Source organism: Cupressus sempervirens, chromosome 6, assembly GCF_028749045.1.
Source record: "Cupressus sempervirens isolate cs-2001-9-10 chromosome 6, ASM2874904v1, whole genome shotgun sequence".
Taxonomy (NCBI): domain Eukaryota; kingdom Viridiplantae; phylum Streptophyta; class Pinopsida; order Cupressales; family Cupressaceae; genus Cupressus; species Cupressus sempervirens.
Window position 1 is genome coordinate 111,700,467 of NC_143123.1, and position 18,231 is coordinate 111,718,697.

Genomic DNA, 18,231 nt, shown 5'->3' on the forward strand with positions numbered 1-18,231 from the left:
GAGGCCTAAAAATTATAATATGAAGTTATTCAGAATATTAAATTGACCATGTTATGTTGATAAGTAAAGTTTAGTTTTATAGTGTTTTGAACATTTTACATGAAAATTGTTAGAAGAAGTAATGTAATTATAAGGAATGAAGTATGGAACTCAAATGTCGAATGTGATATGTAAGTTTTGATATTTTAATATTTGTAAGGTTATATTTGAAATGATTAAGAAAGGAAAATTAATTTGAGATGATGAAATATATGCAAGTCTAATGTATAATGAGATAATGATTTATTTTTGATATGCTTATATGATTTTCTTGGACTACTGACGGTCGAGTTTAGTGTACAGGAATTTGACCATGGGTTAAAGGGGAATTAAGGCTCAAAGTTACTACAAACATGACATAACCAAGGTTGAATCAGTGGAAAAGATTCAAACCTAATTGTAATGTGTTTTATTTCGTATATGTGAATTGTATGTGTGTGTAGTAGCCTAGTTCATGTATTATTGTAAAACAAGTCATTTTTTTTAATATAATGTGATATTTTGTGTGTGTTACTTGACACTTGTGCTTGTTATGTGATATGACATTTTATTTGTCAATGGATCATGTGACCACCTTATTCCATGATAAATGGCTCAGTTGAGGAATTTGATTATTGCCTAAGTCAGTAAAAGGACAAGGTCATCACCTTGGGGAATTTGAAATTTGAATCACCTAGCTTTGGGAGGGTCATAAAGTAACTTTAAGGTAAGTTGGGACTAAAATTAACCCCACCCATGTTAGTACTATATTCTAGGGAGCTATTAATGACCTCTAGGGTGTCTAGTGGACCTAGGAGACCCCATGAAAATGACATTCTTTATGGAATCCGAAAATGAGAAGGATATGTATATAGAGGTATGGCTAAATGAGAAACCACTTGGCCACTCTCTAATTTTAGAGACAATTAGGTTTTGGAGGGAGAGGATGGGAGCTCTACTACAACTATCCTTACCCTAGCTTGGACCAAGGTTGGTATCTCAAGCTTGCTTCATTTCCTTTTTCTTTCTTTTAGCATGGTTAAGCCAATCTGCAAGTGTGGAGTTTATCAATGGAGTATGCATTGCATTGCATTGTGAAGTAGCATTCATGTGAGTGTTTGAAAGGTGTTCATTCCATGTAGATTAGTGTGACACCATTGTGCATCTTGTTGTATTGTGTGGAGTATTGTGAGTATGAGGTTCTGATTTCCTCTATTTCCTTGTTGCATTATGGGTATTGATATTGTGTTGTGATAATGTGATGTGCTCTTGAAAATCTATTGTTTTATTGCTACTTGGTTTTGTTTTCTTTTTGTGCTTGAGTTTTCTTATGGACGTGGGATTTACACTCACCCTTGTGGGAAGGGAAGAGAAGTCCAAGGTGAATGGGCAGCAGTTGGATTGCATAGTTGAGGACCTTGGAGTATGGGTTCCATTGTATGCCATTGTCATATTCATATTTTTCCTTGGGGGAGGATAAGAAAAAAAAAAAAAAAATGGTGAGGAAGGAAGTAACTGAAGTATGGGTTTGTAGGAAGCTAAAGCTATTGGTTGTGTGTGGTGGAGGATGTTGTGTTGGTAGTGTGTGTGGTGGAAGATGTTTATGAAGCCCCGAAAGGGCCTTGTATTTTGTTGATTTAGCCCCGAAAGGGCATGAGTTTTATGGCAAATATGATATGAAATGGTAAACCTCCTTGTATTTCCACCTTCACCCTATGTTCAAGGTTCCAATGGTGAGCCTTTGTGAAATATCCTTGGGATGGGATTTGCTGCAGTTTTGTTATGTGGTGTATATGTTTCTTACAATGTGTATGTGGATTTTGTTTGTACCTTGTTCCCCTAGTGCGGGGGTGGTCTCTTTGAGGCCTATGGTTGGGTGGAAAGCACACATGGTCCTTGTTGTTTTGTTGTGATTCATTTGCAAGTTCTTAGAGAAAAATCTTGGAAACTTGGAGTCCTTGTTATCTTCCATGTGCATAGGAGGAGAAGACACTATTGCATTGAGATGAGATAGAGAGAAAAACTCCATTTTTTTATGTGAGCCTAAATGTATTGTAAGAGAAAGCTATTGTCTTGGTTTGATTGTCAATGGAAAGGTTGTGAGTGCTCATGTGTAGTAAAAGTATTTTCCATTGTGTATATTATGATATGTTGACTTCACCACCTTTTTGTGTGTCATGAGGGTATCACTAAAGATAATTCATTGTAATAATATTGTTGTTTTATTGGATGGTAACACCAATAAGAGATCCAAATTACTTGATGCGCTTGAGTGGAATGCAAAAGAAATTTGATATCATAGAAGAGATAATATTCATAGGAAGGATTATCTTGGTGGATTGTTGTTATCATTTTAGTTCCATTGTTTACCAATTGTGAATGTACATTCAAATATAGATCTGCATAAGAAGATAATGTTGAGAAAATGGTTTCTAATTTTCATAATTCATAGATAGGGATAATCCAGATAACTTCATATAAAGTCTTGTCATGAAATGTTGAGTTATTGGATTAAGTTAATGTTTTGAATGCTAAATGAATCACAATTTTAAAACTATACTTAGTTTATAATTATCTCCTAATTATCCTTGCAATAAATTACCTTGAATATCCTAGATTACAGAAGAAGAAAATCAAGTGATGATATAAAATATGCAAGACTTAAGACATAAGCTTGCTGTAGGTGCACATTTTATCCTCTGGAAAATGTATGAGAAAGTAAAATAAATCTCTTCTCTTAATACAGACAAAGGTATTTAATTTCTCTGACATGACAAAGACTTATTTCATCCACCTATTCCCTAGGCACTTCGTGCCTTCAAATATTATATTGGAATACCATGCAAGTTTATGACATAATTCTGACAAGAGGGAATGGCTTCCATTTTGTCCTTGATGCCTTGATTTTCCTTGAAAGAAGTTATGGCATTTTATATGTCTTTCTTCACCCACCTAATTAAGACTAGGATAAACTCCACGCTGCCAACAATATGGGACCAAGTAGCAAGTCGATTTAACATGGGAATTCGAAATGCATATCTTCTAGCTCAAAATTAATAGGATTTGACTCATGGAAAAGGTGCCTATGATTGTCTTGGCCAAAAATTTCGTAAGTGAGTCCACCATGGAGAGAAACCCAAGGAATTTGCTTGGTCTATGGGTAAGTGAAGAAGATTATGGGGTAGTAGCATGTGGGTAGTAGGGTGATTTGGAACTTTGCTAGAGAAAAAGTATTTCATCTTCTTAAAAGAAATGTGAGTGGGGTCAAGTTAATGGACTATGACTAATAGGGTATTTTAGATAGATGGATAGTTAATATGTTCATATGCATTCATTTTGTTACCTTAGTATTAGTAAGGATAGATTATCTTTTAAAATCATTCTTTTATGATATATGTTTATATAAATGAATTGATCATTCTTTTCACTACAATTTCAATTGTAGTAGGTATTGACCCTAATATTAAAATGTGATGTCGCTTGTATTAGAGATATAATACGAATAATAAATAGATAATTCAATCTTAATAACTATGTCAATGAAAGATGTAAGTTGGGATATGAAAAAAATAAAAATATACACCCATTGATTTTGGGAACATTTTAAATACTCTAGAAAAGTGTTAATTATGTATATATTGTTATTTGAATCGATTGCCTAGAGTAGCATAGTTGGCATCAAAGTTGATGATAGTTCTAATGGATGGTTAATCGAGGGTTACATGCATTGAAGAAATGTTAACTCATATGAAAAATTAGTAAAGATGACATTGAAATGTGGAGTGCAGATTGAAGTAGTAGGTATCAGTATTCTCTTTCCAAACCCTGGGTCAGTAGATGTCAGAGGGATGTCCAACTTAGTGATGATATAGTTGTAACACACATATGTCTTTTGGAGGTTATTTAGGCTTATGAAATTAATTAATTAAGAATAATAATAATGATAATAATAATAAGAATAATTTTTTTTTTTTAAAAATTGTGCTTAATGTACATTTAGGGTAAATTTAGGGCATGACATTTTGGTATCAGAGCCTAGTTGAAGCACTGGGCATTGATGGGTCCATAAACAAATGTAAAATTTAAATGTTACCTTTAAAAGAGAAAAACTTCAATTGACTCATCTTTTAAGCTAGTATCTGCTATGAGAGAGTCAACTAAAGCATAACACCCTTATTGTTCTTGACCTGTTGATAAGATAACCTTTGACCAATTTTTTTTATAAATGACTTTTAATCATATTAAATAGATTATTCTAAATGATACTAACCAATATAATTCTCCTAGTACTAGGTAACTTTGTTCATCATTGTAATAATAATTTCATTAATACTAAAATAAAATAATTAACCCTAATAATACATTCACCAAACCCTTCGCTCACTACTTATAGATTTAGTACAAGCCATTGTCATAAAATTACTATAAATAAGGAATTACATATAGATCTGAAGAGTTATATAGATAGCATCAAGGAGCTAGCATTTTCCTTATCTCATAGGTGAACAATGATCTATCATTAGTGTCGTTCTCAACTTCAAGATAAGACATATATAAAAACATTTACCTCTAACATTCCTAGATGAAAGATCTTTCTGAGGCACTACTAATATCATTATAGTGAAAATAAGAAAAGAAAGAAATCAACAATAAACAAGAATTGAATTTAAATTAAAAGATTAAATTTATTTTATAAGATTTTACTATTTTTTTAAAAATAAATAAATATAATCTATACAATTTTGCTTTTAACTAACATTAGCTAAACTTGTATTTCTTTACTCATTCCATTGATAAAGGAATACTAAGTTAATATTATGTTTCAAAAATGTTCCTATATACCTTTCACATTTGTCACTGCATGTAAGAGAGCTTAGTGACCATAGATTGAACTAGAATGAAGGAATTGTAAAGAAAATAAATGCAAGATTTATCTAAGATTTTCGATGCAAGTAAATGAATATAAACTTGATGAAATACAAATTTAATCTAAGAGTTAGTAAGAAAACATTGAAGCTAGAACATCTAAAATGAAAGTATTGAATGAGAATGTAATAAACTGTTTTAAAAAGCACAAAAATGGAGTACTCAAACTGATAGAGTTTATTCATTCACAAATTTCATCCTCTCAAATGAGAGACATAAGTTCCCAATTTATAGAGAAATCCAAAATAAATCAATGGTGTATATCAATTAGATGAATGGTGGAGATTGAATGAATGTTCACTTTGAAATGGAAGTTTCCATTTAAGAGAGAGTTAATTGATTTGTTTCCTTGTTCTTTTTAAAATCACTCAATGTTTCAATTTTTTTTATAAAAACAAATCAAAAGAAGATTTTGGAGATTTTGTTAAAATTATGTCTCATATTTTGAATATTTAAATTCAAATAATATATATATATGTAGATATTTAATTCAAATAAGTAATAAATTCATTTTGCATGTAATTTTAGAAAATATCAAAATTAATATAATCAAAGTATTAGGAAAATTTAATTAAATTAATTGATTTAGTGGGTTTAATAGCCAAGATGTCAATATTCATGAGCTTATTATTTTATTTATATTTATTTCTTTATTGATTCTTATAGTGATTTTTGTAGATTAATGATTTTCTACAATTGATATTTAAATCAAATAGAGTCAATTAGGACTAGAAATGCCTAATAAATTAGGATTTTTTTGATCATTAGAAAGATTAGGAGTAAGTTAGTTTTTGAGACCAATTTGAGGTATTAAAAAATATAAAAATACAAGGTATACTATCCATTATATTATGATCCAATTTAATACTATTCCTATAACTAACAACATTAACTATTTATGTTTAATTGTACATATATGACAATTATAATTAATAATAGTGTTGAGGGGTCTAGGTGTCATAAAAATATAGCATATAAATTAGGGAAGTGTACATGTTGGATAAGCTGGATAATTACTTATTTAGGCACATCCATTTGGACACAATTCAAATTGGGAATATAGGTTTCAAAAAGAATTTACATGTTACTTTATAGATATCATGCTTACCCTCAAGGATAGGATGTTAAATTGAATCATTGATAAAGGATATTTCTATAGTAAGGTTGCGTAAGCGTATGTTTCCTTCTGAGATCAACTATTAGTAGAGTTTAGTTACAACACTAGGTGCCTAACCCATTATGTTTCAACATATGCAATAAATGAAAACTTGGTGTAAGATGTATTAGTACACCCAATTAAACCATGAGCTATGGATGAAGCACTTTGAGACATAGGGGGATATGAGACTTCTTACTAAGCCATTAGTTCCATAAAACAACAATGTATCCTCTTCTCCACCAGGGAACCTTGGTATGGCTATGTTATTTCTGTGAGCTTCATATTTGATGTGAATTCTTGTTGGTCATTTGTTCAAACTTTACATTTATATCATCTTTATTTCTACCAATAATTTGACACTTCACATTTCATTAGATTTCTTGAAGTTGGTCCCATTGTGCCTCAGGGACATGTCTTGTGTTATTTGAAAATTTACTAATGTGGCCACATACATATTATTTTCTTGTAAAATATTCCTTTTATTTGTGAGTTTCTTTTGAGGCATTTTCTTGGATTGTATTGAAATGCCCATACCAAGGAGAATCCTTGAGAAACCATTTAGGGAATTAATGTACCTATAAACTTTCTAGTTATCCATTGAAAAGTTGCTACACAAGATTTCTAAGACACTAACCCCTTTGTATGTCATAATTATGGAATAAGGACCAACCTCTTTTACCATAGGTATGTTATGTATATTAAACTAGTTAAGACCATAGATGCCTGTTATGTTGGGGACCCTAAGCAAGGACATACGAAATTTAGTAGTTAGGCCTTAGTAAAGAAAGGATTGGATTACTTGGCACCAACAGTAGAATACTCAAGTAGGGTCAGCTTTGATAATTACAACATAGGCAATAACACAACACTGATACGTAGTTGATGAACTCGAGGAGGAGGTTCATGCCTAGGGGGGGAGGATGTGAGGCCTCACCCAATTCATCATAGTACCAATGAGATAATTGCATTACGGTGATTTTAATCCTATGTTTGATACACTTTTAAGACTGTAGGGTTATGTCATTTTAATATCTGCATTTTGATGATCCGCAATTATCTCTGCATATTATGACCTAATTGATGCATTTAATGCTTCTATTTCATGTTGTAAGCTATCGACATTGCTTTAATAGAAATTGAATGGTAGAAATGCTTGTAATATAAGAAGGTAATGTTGAAGTGTAAATTAGAGTTAAAAGATAAATTTTGTTATGCATTGAGACCTAACCCGCATACCTAGGGATTCAATAGTTATGGATTCAGCATCTTGTCGTAGAATATGAAGTTATTCAGAATATTAAATTGACCATGTTATGTTGATAAGTAAAGTTTAGTTTTATAGTATTTTGAACATTTTACATGGAAATTGTTAGAAGAAGTAATGTAATTATAAGGAATGAAGTATGGAACTCAAATGTCAAATGTGATATGTAAGTTTTGATATTTTAATATTTTGAAGGTTATATTTGAAATGATTAAGAAAGGGAAAGTTAATTTGAGATGATGAAATATATTCAAGTCTAATGTTGAATGAGATAATGATTTATTTTAGATATGCTTATATTATTTTCTTGGACTACTGACGCTCGAGTTTAGTGTGCAAGAATTTGACCATGGGTTAAAGGGGAATTAAGGCTCAAACTACTACAAACATGACATAACCAGGGTTGAATCAGTGGAAATGATTCAAACCTAATTGTAATGTGTTTTATTTCGTATATGTGAATTGTATGTGTGCGTAGTAGCCTAGTTCATGTATTATTGTAAAACAAGTCATTTTTTTAAATATAATGTGATATTTTGTGTGTGTCACTTGACACTTGTGCTTGTTATGTGATATGACATGTTATTCCTCAATGGATCATGTGGCCACCTTATTCCGTGATAAATGTCTCAATTGAGGAATTCGATTATTGCCTTCGTCAGTAAAAGGAAAAGGTCATCACCTTGAGGAATTTGAAATTTGAATCACCTAGCTTTGGGAGGGTCATAAAGTAACTTTAAGGTAAGTTGGGATTAAAATTAACCCCACCCATGTTAGTACTATAGTCTAGGGAGCTATTAATGACCTCTAGGGTGTCTAGTGGACCTAGGAGACCCCATGAAAATGACCTTCTTTATGGAATCCGGAAATGAGAAGGATATATATAGAGAGGTATGGCTAAATGAGCAACCACTTGGCCACTCTCTAATTTTAGAGACATTTAGATTTTGGAGGGAGAGGAGGGGAGCTCTACTGCAACTATCCTTACCGAAGCTTGGACCAAGGTTGGTATCTCAAGCTTGCTTCCTTTCCTTTTTCTTTCTTTTAGCATGGTTAAGCCAATCTGCAAGTGTGGAGTTTATCAACGGAGTATGCATTGCATTGCACTGTGGAGTAGCATTCATGTGAGTGTTTGAATGGTGTTCATTCCATGTAGATTAGTGTGACACCATTGTGCATCTTGTTGTATTGTGTGGAGTATTGTGAGTATGAGGTTTGGATTTCCTCTATTTCCTTGTTGCATTATGGGTGTTGATATTGTGTTGTGATAATGTGATGTGCTCTTGAAAATCTGTTATTTTATTGCTAATTGGTTTTGTTTTCTTGTTGTGCTTGAGTGTTCTTATGGAAGTGGGACTTACACTCACCCTTGTGGGAAGGGAAGAGAAGTCCAGGGTGAACGGGCAGCAGTTGGATTGCATAGTTGAGGACCTTGGAGTATGGGCTCCATTGTATGCCATTGTCATATTCATATTTTGCCTTGGGGGAGGATAGGAAAAAAAAAAAAAAATGACGAGGAAGGAAGTAATTGAAGTATGGGTTTGTAGGAAGCTAAAGCTGTTGGTTGTGTGTGGTGGAGGATGTTGTGTTGGTAGTGTGTGTGGTGGAAGATGTTTATGAAGCCCCGAAAGGCCCTTGTATTTTGTTGATTTATCCCCGAAAGGGCATGAGTTTTATGGCAAATATGATATGAAATTGTAAACCTCCTTGTGTTTCCACCTTCACCCTATGTTCAAGGTTCCAATGGTGAGCCTTTGTGAAATATCCTTGGGATGGGATTTGTTGCAGTTTTGTTATGTGGTGTATATGTTTCTTACAAGTGTGTATGTGGATTTTGTTTGAGCCTTGTTCCCCTAGCGCGGGGGTGGTCTCTTTGAGGCCTATGGTTGGGTGGAAAGCACCCATGGTCCTTGTTGTTTTGTTGTGATGCATTTGCAAGTTCTTAGAGAAAAATCTTGGAAGCTTGGAGTCCTTGTTATCTTCCATGTGCATAGGAGGAGAAGACAATATTGCATTGAGATGAGATAGAGAGAAAAACTCCATTTTGTTATGTGAGCCTAAATGTATTGTAAGAGAAAGTTATTGTCTTGGCTTGATTGTGAATGGAAAGGTTGTGAGTGCTCATGTGTAGTAAAAGTATTTTCCATTGTGTATATTATGATATGTTGACTTCACCACCTTTTTGTGTATCATGAGGGTATCACTGAAGATAATTCATTGTAATAATATTGTTGTTTTATTGGATGGTAACACCAATCAGAGATCCAAATTACTTGATGCTCTTGAGTGGAATGTAAAAGAAATTTGATATCATAGAAGAGATAATATTCATAGGAAGGGTTATCCTGGTGGATTGCTATTATCATTTTAGTTCCATTGTTTACCAATTGTGAATGTACATTCAAATCTAGATCTGTATAAGAAGATAATGTTGAGAAAATGGTTTCTAAATTTCATAATTCATAGATAGGGATAATCCAGATAACTTCATATAAAATATTGTCATGAAATGTTGAGTTATTGGATTAAGTTAATGTTTTGAATGCTAAATGATTTAAAATTTTAAAACTGTACTTAGTTTATAATTATCACAATTTTAAAACTATACTTAGTTTATAATTTTAATATCCTTGCAATAACTTACCTTGAATATCCTAGATTACAGAAGAAGAAAATCAAGTGATGATATAAAACATACAAGACTTAAGACATAAGCTTGATGTAGGTGCACATTTTATCCTCTAGAAAATGTATGAGAAAGTAAAATAAATCTCTTCTCATAATATAGACATTAAAATATTCAAGAGTATTCCTTAGACTCCTAGGACCCTATAACCTATAAAGCATATTTTAACATAACAAACTAACCATCATATTAATTGCATTAGAAGGGACCTCATATGAGACACATAACTCGAGTCAACACCCTATCAAATCAAAAGAAACTTTTTTTTAAAAAAATATACAATGCTCATGTTAAACAAACCTAAACTAGCACCAAGTAATATTTTAAACAAGACATGGCGTGACAAACAACCTACTATATTATCTACCCTAGGCTAGCATGGGTTGGTGAATGAGAAAACAATTTAATATGCTACGGAGACCAAGGTATTTAATTTTTTTGACATGACCAAGACTTATTTCATCCACCTATTCCCTAGGCGCTTTGTGCCTTCAAATATTATATTAGAATACCGTGCAAGTTTATGACATAATTTTGACAAGAGGGAATGGCTTCCATTTTGTCCTTGACGCCTTGATTTGCCTTGGAAGAAGTTATGGCATTTTATATGTCTTTCTTCACCCACCTAATTAAGACTAGGATAAACTCCACACTGCCAACAATATGGAACCAAGTAGCAAGTCGATTTAACATGGGAATTCAAAATGCATATCTTCTAGTTCAAAATTAATAGGATTTGACTCATGGAAAAGGCGCCTATGCTTGTCTTGGAAAAAAATTTGGTAAGTGAGTCCACCATGGAGAGAAACCCAAGGAATTCGCTTGGTCTATGGGTAAGTGAAGAAGATTATGGGGTAGTAGCACGTGGGTAGTAGGGTGATTTGGAACTTTGCTAGAGAAAAAGTATTTCATCTTCTTAAAAGAAATGTGAGTGGGGTCAAGTTAATGGACTATGACTAATAGGGTATTTTAGATAGATGGATAGTTAATATGTTCATATGCATTCATTTTGTTACCTTAGTATTAGTAAGGATAGATTATCTTTTAAAATCATTCTTTTATGATATATGTTTATATAAATGAATTGATCATTCCTTTTACTACAATTTCAATTGTAGTAGGTATTGACCCTAATATTAAAATGTGATGTCGCTTGCATTAGAGATATAATATGAATAATAAATAGATAATTCAATATTAATAACTATGTCAATGAAAGATGTAAGTTGGGATATGACAAAAATAAAAATATACACCCATTGATTTTGGAAACATTTTAAATACTCTAGAAAAGTGTTAATTATGTATATATTGTTATTTGAATCGATTTCCTAGAGTAGCATAGTTGGTATCAAAGTTGATGATAGTTCTAATGGATGGTTAATCAAGGGTTACATGCATTGAATAAATGTTATCTCATATGACAAACTAGTAAAGACGACATTGAAATGTGGAGTACAGATTGAAGTAGTAGGTATGAGTATTCTCTTTCCAAACCTTAGGTCAATAGATGTCAAAGGGATGTCCAACTCAGTGATGATATAGTTGTAACACACATATGTCTTTTGGAGGTTATTTAGCCTGATGAAATTAATTAATTAAGAATAATAATAATAATAATAATAATAATAATAATTTTTTTAAAAAAATTGTGCTTAATGTACATTTAGGGTAAATTTAGGACATGATATAATTAAATAAGAAAAGTGTCTCTAATTAATTAAAGATTATTTAATTAAATAGAAAAAGTAATTATGAGAGCATATCTCATTTTATTAAATTAAATATCTCAACAAAATCTCTCTTCAGTTCAAAAAGGGAAATTTTCAATTCACTATTGATAAAAAATGAGTTAAATCAGTTAACTCCTTTTTCTACTAAATTTGAATCAGTTAACTCCTTATTTTATGCAAATTAAAACTGTTAACTCCCTTTAATTTGGAAATCTCCCTTTACGACTAAACTTCACCTTTAATCCTGACCGTTGATTGAAATCGATCTCAACTGTTGATGAATTCAAAGAAACTTTATTTAAGAGACCCTCATCTCTTCATTTTGAAAGGTTGAATGACAATTTGCATCGAATTGTAGCTGGAAGTCATACTCACATTTGCTCATATTAACATACGAAAAGATCAAGTTTGACCAAAAGTTGATCAGATTTAACCACGGTTGACTTGAGTTGACTAGTTTCGAAAAGAATTTTGAAATAATTAAACAAAATTATTTAATTAAATGGAGTACTTACTTCTAATTAATTAAGCAAAGTTATTTAATTAAATGAGAAGCCATTCGTAATTACTTAAATGAAGTTATTTAAGTAAATAAGAAAAGTGTCTCTAATTAATTAAAGATTATTTAATTAAATAGAAAAAGTAATTATGAGAGCATATCTCATTTTATTAAATTAAATATCTCAACAAAATCTCTCTTTAGTTCAAAAAGGGAAATTTCCAGTTCACTATTGATCAAAAATGAGTTAAATTAGTTAACTCCTTTTTCTACTCAAATTGAATCAGTTAACTCCTTATTTTACTCAAATTAAATCTGTTAACTCCCTTTAATTTGAAAATCTCCCTTTATAATCGAACTTCACCTTTAATCCTGACCGTTGATTAAAGTCAATCTCAACCATTGATGAATTCTAGGAAAGTCTATTTAAGAGACCCTCATCTCTTCATTTTGAAAGGTTGAATGAGAATTTGCATCGAATTGTTCCTAGAATTCATACTCACATTTGCTCATATTCACATACAGAAAGATAAAGTTTGACCAAAAGTTGACTAGATTTAGCCACAGTTGACTTAAGTTGACTAGTTTCGAAAATAATTCTGAAATAATTAAATAAAATTATTTAATTAAATGGATTACTTACTTCTAATTAATTAAACAAAGTTATTTAATTAAATGAGAAGCCATTCCTAAATAATTAAAAGAAGTTATTTAATTAAATAAGAAAAGTGTCTCTAATTAATTAAAGATTATTTAATTAAATAGAAAAAGTAATTATGAGAGCATATCTCATTTTATTAAATTAAATATCTCAACAAAATCTCTCTTCAGTTCAAAAAAGAAAATTTCCAGTTCACTATTGATCAAAAATGAGTTAAATTAGTTAACTCTTTTTTCTACTCAAATTGAATCAGTTAACTCCTTATTTTACTCAAATTAAATCAGTTAACTCCCTTTAATTTGGAAATCTCCCTTTATGATTGAACTTCACCTTTAATCCTGACCGCTGATTGAAATCAATCTCAACCGTTGATGAATTCCAAGAAAGTCTATTTAAGAGACCCTCATCTCTTCATTTTGAAAGGTTGAATGAGAATTTGATTCGAATTGTTGCTAGAATTCATACTCACATTTGCTCATATTCACATACGCAAAGATCAGGTTTGACCAAAAGTTGACCAAATTTAACCACGGTTGACTTGAGTTGACTAGTTTCGAAAAGAATTTTGAAATAATTAAACGAAATTATTTAATTAAATGGAGTACTTACTTCTAATTAATTAAACAAAGTTATTTAATTAAATGAGAAGCCAATCCTAACTAATTAAATGAAGTTATTTAACTAAATAAGAAAAGTGTCCCTAATTAATTAAAGATTATTTAATTAAATAGAAAAAGTAATTATGAGAGCATATCTCATTTTATTAAATTAAATATCTCAACAAAATCTCTCTTCAGTTCAAAAAAGGAAATTTCCAGTTCACTATTGATCAAAAATGAGTTAAATTAGTTAACTCCTTTTTCTACTCAAATTGAATCAGTTAACTCCTTATTTTACTCAAATTAAATCAGTTAACTCCCTTTAATTTGGAAATCTCCCTTTATGATTGAACTTCACCTTTAATCTTGACAGCTGATTGAAATCGATCTCCAACACTGATGAATTTTAGGAAAGTTTATTTAAGAGACCCTCATCTCTTCATTTTGAAAGGTTGAATGAGAATTTGCATCGAATTGTTGTTGGAATTCATACTCACATTTGCTCATATTAACATACGCAAAGATCAAGATTGACCAAAAGTTGACCAGATTTAGCCACGATTGACTTTAGTTGACTAGTTTAAAAAAAAAATTTGAATTTATTAAACGAAATTATTTAATTAAATGGAGTACTTACTTCTAATTAATTAAACAAATTTATTTAATTAAATGAGAAGCCATTCCTAACTAATTAAACGAAGTTATTTAATTAAATAAGAAAAGTGTCTCTAATAAATTAAACATTATTTAATTAAATAGAAAAAGTAACTTTGAGAGCATATCTCATTTTATTAAATTAAATATCTCAACAAAATCTCTCTTCAGTTCAAAAAGGAAAATTTCCTGTCCACTATTGATAAAAAATGAGTTAAATCAGTTTACTCCTTTTTCTACTCAAATTGAATCAGTTAACTCCTTATTTTACTCAAATTAAATCAGTAACTCCCTTTAATTTGGAAATCTCCATTTATGACTGAACTTCACCTTTAATCCTTATAGCTGATTGAAATCGATCTCAACCATTGATGAATTTCAGAAAAGTCTATTTAAGAGGCCCTCATCTCTTCATTTTGAAAGGTTGAATGAGAATTTTCATCGAATTGTTGCTGGAATTCATACTCACATTTTCTCATATTCAAATACACAAAGATCAAATTTGACCAAAAGTTGACCAAATTTAACCACGGTTGACTTGAGTTGACTAGTTTCGAAAAGAATTTTGAAATAATTAAATGAAATTATTTAATTAAATGGAGTACTTACTTTTAACTAATTAAACAAAGTTATTTAATTAAATGAGAAGCCATTCCTAACTAATTAAATGAAGTTATTTAATTAAATAAGAAAAGTGTCTCTAATTAATTAAAGATTATTTAATTAAATAGAAAAAGTAATTATGAGAGCATATCTCATTTTATTAAATTAAATATCTCAACAAAATCTCTCTTCAGTTCAAAAGGGGAAATTTCCAGTTCACTATTGATCAAAAATGAGTTAAATCAGTTAAGTCCTTTTTTTACTCAAATTGAATTAGTTAACTCCTTATTTTACTCAACTTAAATCTGTTAACTCCCTTTAATTTGGAAATCTCCCTTTATGACTGAACTTCACCTTTAATCCTGACCGCTGATTGAAATCGATCTCAATCGTTGATGAATTCTAGGAAAGTCTATTTAAGAGACCCTCATCTCTTCATTTTCAAAGGTTAAATGAGAATTTGCATCGAATTGTTGCTGGAATTCATACTCACATTTGCTCATATTCACATACGCAAAGATCAAGTTTGACCAAAAGTTGACCAAATTTAACCACAGTTGAGTTGAGTTGACTAGTTTGTAAAAGAATTTTGAAATAATTAAACAAAATTATTTAATTAAATAGAATACTTACTTCTAATTAGTTAAACAAAGTTATTTAATTAAGTGAGAAGCCATTCCTAACTAATTAAATGAAGTTATTTAATTAAATAAGAAAAGTGTCTCTAATTAATCAAAGATTATTTAATTAAATAGAAAAAGTAATTATGAGAACATATCTCATTTTATTAAATTAAATATATCAACAAAATCTCTCTTCAGTTCAAAGAGGGAAATTTCTTGTTCACTATTGATCAAAAATGAATTAAATCAGTTAACTCCTTTTTCTACTCAAATTGAATCAGTTAACTCCTTATTTTACTCAAATTAAATCTGTTAACTCCCTTTAATTTGGAAATCTCCCTTTACGACTGAACTTCACCTTTAATCCTGACCGTTGATTGAAATCGATCTCAACCATTGATGAATTATAGGAAAGTCTATATAAGAGATCCTCATCTCTTCATTTTGAAAGGTTGAATGAGAATTTGCATCAAATTGTTGCTGAAATTGATATTCACATTTGCTCATATACACGTACGCAAAGATCAAGTTTGACCAAAAGTTGACAAGATTTATGTGAGGCCTCGCCCTGACCCTTCGTAGCCTTAGTTGTTACTTTATCTTTTTGTTACTCACGACTCGAAATGTTGAGACATTATCAGATACTTGAACTTATCATATTATTTCATGCTATGTGATGTTACTTCTAGATATTTGATGTTCGTCATTTAAGGTGTAGGTATATGTACATTGATGAAATCAGTAAATGTAGGATTGATGCTTTGATTTAAGAGTTTTTAAATGGTTAAGGATTAAGTAGGATGAAGAAACCCTTATTAATGTTTGTTTCAATTTATGAAAATTATTGATACGTATATATGTACATGTGATTTTTGGGACTACTGATGTGTGCAATGAGTGTGCAGATATTTTAGTCGAGGAAACCGATGGAGGAACATGACTGATCTCTATGTGCTAATTTTGGAAACCTTGTTGTTCGTAATTCATGTATTGTGTTGTGAGATGTATGTATGTATCTTTCTATGTTCAGGTAATGTTAGTATTCGTAACTGTGTTCTTTTAGTGTCGCTTGACACTCGTAAATTGGTTATCTTCTTCTGTATGTTGTTTAGGGTTAGTTGTGTAACCCATGGACCTAAGTCGGTTTAAGTTAGTGTCAGTTTGCTAATTGAGTTGTTAATCAATTTTAGTCATCCCTAATCCGAATTAGTGCTTAATCTACTTTTTAGAGTTGTTATTTGGTCCTAATTTTATTCTTAGCTTTTGGATGGCTCTAAAACTATTCCTAAGACTTCAAAACATGTTATTATTATACCCAAAGGGTATGGGTATGGTTTGGGGGTCTTTTCCAACCCCTAAGCCCCTTTTGTTGACTTTGGAGGCCACTCAAAAAGTGTCATTTTACCTTTGTGCGAAAATTGCAAGTGGGTTGTCTTACCCCACCTCCTTTTAGTGTCTAACCATGGTGTGGGTTGAGTTAGGAGTTTCTAGAATGGAAAGTGGGTGGGAGAAGTTATTGATCCCCTTTGGTGGTTGAGTTTGAGGCTTATTTAGAGGCCTTTGTTGGACTAGTAGAGGTTGTTACCCAATCTCTACATTTAGAGAGGAATTCTTGAAGGTTGAAGGAAGGAAAAGGGATACTCTACTCAAACTTGTTCATTGCCATTACCTCTTGTGAAGGTAGGAAATTCTCATCTCCCTTATTTAGTTTTTATATTTGTTTCACTTTCATGATACCTTGTTGTTGTTTCAAGGTTTTTATGTTTGTGGGTATGTTGGGAAGCTTTGGAAACCATGTATTTTTGTTGATTTCCTTCCATGTTTATGTTTGAAATTTTGAGATTTTTCTTGCATGGGTGTTTTGGTATTACTCACCCTTGGGGAGGGCAGAAGTGACCAATTTTGGGAAAGGTCTGTTTAGTCGGACTCCATCCAGTGTAGAGTCTCTTCTCAAGATGAGAAGAGGGAGAAAGGGTAGGGTGTTATGGGCCTCTACCTGTCAGCACAAACCTTGTATGATTTTGGTATGTTGAAATGGAAGAACGGAAGTTCTTGGTATATAGCCTCGATTGGGCATTTGTTTGGTGTTGTGCTTGACTTCTCCTGGTTGGAAGAATCTACCTTTCCCTAGTTTTGATTCATTGTGAATCCTATTGTGTAAACCATGTATGATTATGCATATTTTATTTTCTCTTGGTTATGCTTGGTTGTCACCCGATCAAATATTTGTTTCCTCCATGGTTCTAGAATGAGTTGCAGAAAAACATTATAAATCCCTTGATTAGGGTCATGAAGAAAATTTGATTAAATTGTTGAAAGTTGGGATTGAGATCCTATTGTAAATTGTATTTTAAACCTTGTTGTAATTGGCTACGAAGTCAAGTTTTCTTCCTGATTCTTTCCCGGCTGAGCCTTTAAATCAGGTTTGCCAATAAAATCGGTGTTTGAGCATATTTGGTTATCATGTGATTTAATTATGATTTAAATTTAGATGTATGCACATCAAAATAGGATGGAATTGATGTTGATTAAATTTGGCAAACATGTTAAAATTTCTTGTATGATTGAAAATGAAGATTATGATCATGCATGTAGATTCAATTTTCATGATGATTTAAATCAAATAATTATTGCATGATTGAACGAAACGAATAATTCAAATCTTTTGGTATATTAAGTTGTAACAAGTCCTTATGAATTTGCTTTGAAAAGAAAAATAAAAATCCCCTCTTGGTTAATAAATCAATTTCAAAGTTTATACTTAGAAAAATAAAGCAAAAAAAAAAAAAGTATTCCAAGAGAGTGA